Below are 3,227 nucleotides of genomic sequence, written 5' to 3' on the forward strand. Positions count from 1 at the left end.
ATTCTTCATTAAAACATTTGCTTTATTGTTTTGAATTTTTTTTTAATTTCACAAGGATGACACTTTAACAAACATCAATTAAAACCGTACAGTGTATACCATTAACATCACAGTATTCATCACTTCACATCACAGTATTCATCACTTCAGATACAGATGAGCTGTGAGCAGCTGTGAATGTGCCACAGTAGGATATGTATTTCAGCACTTGTAGAAAGTGTTGATCCTCAGGATGTCGATGTCGGACAGGTTCACTGTCTGCCCGATCTTCACTGATGCATCAGGAATAGGAGTGATGCTGTCCAGCCCATTGATGGAGAAAGCCGTTTTCCCGTAGTGCATCACGGAGGAGTAGTCGTACGGTGTGTTGAGGTTGTTGGTGTTCTCCTTGTTGAAATTGTACTGCATTGCAGGGTTGATGTTTTCCCAGTTGATCCTCACGTAGCGGTCACGGTCACTCCTGGTCTGTTCGTGGTAGAAACCCAGAACGTGGTTCATCTCGTGCTGGACGATGCCGTGGAACACACAGCCGTTCCTGTTGAGGGAGACCACCTGCTTACCACCTGATCTGCCCACTGGAGAGTAGCACCCGTCTCTGTTCTCAATGCTGAGGTAGTCGGTTTCAGTGGTTCTGGCCATAAAGCGAATGCAGGTTTTGCTGTGGAAGGTTGCCATGGCGCCAGCGATTACAGATCGCTCAGAGAAGGAGAAATCAGCACTCACTGTGTAAGGCACCTGCACTGGACCAGTTGAGGACTGGACCAGTTGGCAGTTGTTGTCAGGGCAGACCCGAGCATTCCTGGTTCTTGACAAGACGATGTCTCCCTCCACCAGCTCCACCAACACTGGATCTGTTGTTGGTGGTCAGAATTCTTTCTGTGATGTCCACGTATTGAGGCTCCATGAGGGGGACAGCCTGGGACAGACCGAGCATCAGCATCAAAATGGAGAGAGAGGCTGTGGGCTCCATGTTGCTTCAGTCAGTGGAGATGGTCTGGATGCTCCTTCACTCTTGCTCAGTGTCTGAACCCGGTCATACCTGGCCCTTTATGCTCATGGACACACATCGGTGTGGCTGTCTGGGGATTAAAGCTAAGCTCTGTCCACTGTCCTTTGTGTGGAACTAAAGGGATGGTCCCTCTGAGCTCATGGTACTGATTTGAAGTTGTTTGCTCTCTACAAAAACGAGAGTCTTCTCTTTCCTTATCAATGATTTATTTTCTTCCACAGTATTGATCACCTCTTGTGTTCCTCAGGGTTCTGTTGTAAAGAACAAAGACTGTTCTTTGTTGCTGGAGCAAAGAACTCTAAGCCCCAGAAGCCCAAACGGTAATCAACGCTGACCAGACCCACTTGTGTGGCACGGTATAAATACACCCAGCCAAACACAATTCCCTGTTGCACCTAGGTAGAGGGGCGAACAGTAACTGGTTCTGAACAGTCAAAAAAAAAAATTACAAGAGCTGAAAAAGAAAAGAGTTTGTGGTACAAATAGTGAAGAAAAGCGAGAGCTAAAAAGAAAGAGTTTAAATTGTAAACAGTGAAAGAAAGCTGAAGTTAAAAGAAATAGTTTAAGTTGTGAACAGTGAAGAAAAGCTGAAGTTAGAAAAGAAAGAGTTTGAGTTGTGAACAGCTGAAAAGAAAGAGTTTGTTGTAATCAGTGGCGAAAAGAAAAACTAGAAAAAGTAAATAGTTTGTTTAAGTACACACCACTTCTGGTGTTTCCTTTGTTTGTTTTCCTGCCCCTTTATATATATATAAACCGAGCTCTAGCATGGGCCACAGCCCTGTGGGAGCAGAACTCCCCTGACTGCCTTACTGCTCAGGTGTACACTAAGGCGTTGCGTCAGATGTTTTACCAGCCGTTAGAGGGCAGAGACGCTGGCCCACGACTGCTAGAACTTACCCAGGGTGCACGCTCTGTAGCAGAAAATGCCATAGACTTTCGCACTCTGGCAGCTGAGAGTGATTGCGGTGAAGAGGGCTTGAGGGAAATTTTCCTGCGAGGTCTTAATGGTAGGATGAAGGACAAGCTGGCTCCTGAGCCCATGCAACTGAGAGGTTACCTGACCATCTACCAACCTGACTCGTCTTGGGGGACAGGTCTCAGAACGTCCTTTGTAAGTCGGGAAACAGGAGGGTCTAACCCAAGCGGGGACTCTGCCTTAGATCATGTGGTATCCCCCATCTCGGGACTACACCTCCCGGTTACTCTAGCTTGGACCTCCCAACATAAATCACTGATGCCTTTATTGATTCCGGGGCTGCAGGCAATTTTGTGGACAACTCACTGTCTGCTAGTTTTGGCCTTCCCCCCTGGAATGCCCACTACCTGTCCATGCCATAGATGGAAGGATTGTGGGCTCTGGTCCCGTGACCCATCGCACCCAACCAATAACACTGCGGATTGGGGCAGGTGGAATTGTACCTGACTTGGGCACCTCATCTGCAGTTGGTGCTGGGTTACCCCTGGTTGGAGCTCCACAACCCTCAAATAGATTGGGCAACCCGCTCAATCTATGCTTGGGGGCCACATTGTCAGGGGGCCTGTCCGGGACACAAGGAAGTGCCCTCTCAGAGAGACCCTAAGCCAGAGGCCCCCCCACAGGCCTTATGACTGTACCATAGATCTCCTACTGGGGACTACTCCCCCAAGGGGGCGCCTGTTTGCACTTTCTCCTCCGGAACAAGCTGCCATGGACTCCTACATTAAGGAGGCATTGGAGTCCGGTTTCATACGTCCGTCCTCATCCCCAGCTGGGGCTGGTTTCTTCTTTGTGGGGAAGAAAGATGCTGGACTCTGCCCCTGCATTGATTATCGAGGCCTAAACCCGATCACAGTGAAAGACCGTTATCCCCTCCCCCTCATGTCAACTGCTTTTGAGGCATTGCAGCAGGCATCATTTTTTGCCAAACTGAACCTACGCGGTGCCTACATCCTGGTCCGCATACGACAGTGGGACAAGTGGAAAACTGCTTTCATCACCCCTACAGGGCATTATGAGTATTGTGTCATGCCTTTCGGCCTTATGAATGCCCCAGCGGTTTTCCAGCGTCTTATCAATGACGTGTTACGTGAAGCTTCGTATATGTTTACCTCAACAACATATTAATATACAGCCAGTCCCTGGAGGAACCATTGGGACATGTCAGATGAGTCCTCCAACTGCTCCTGGAGAATCATCTTTTCATCAAGTTGGAGAAGTCTGCAATGGAGACCGGGTGCG

The 3,227-nt window shown here is 48.6% G+C and overlaps 1 pseudogene; it reads right to left on the reverse strand.

Annotated features, from left to right (window-relative positions):
• Window positions 1–201: 201 nt before the first annotated feature.
• Window positions 202–970, reverse strand: LOC140561723 (hatching enzyme 1.2 pseudogene; annotated as a pseudogene).
• Between the last annotated feature and the right edge of the window lie 2,257 nt (window positions 971–3,227).

The sequence above is a fragment of the Salminus brasiliensis genome, chromosome 9 (assembly GCF_030463535.1).
Source record: "Salminus brasiliensis chromosome 9, fSalBra1.hap2, whole genome shotgun sequence".
In the NCBI taxonomy this organism is placed as follows: domain Eukaryota; kingdom Metazoa; phylum Chordata; class Actinopteri; order Characiformes; family Bryconidae; genus Salminus; species Salminus brasiliensis.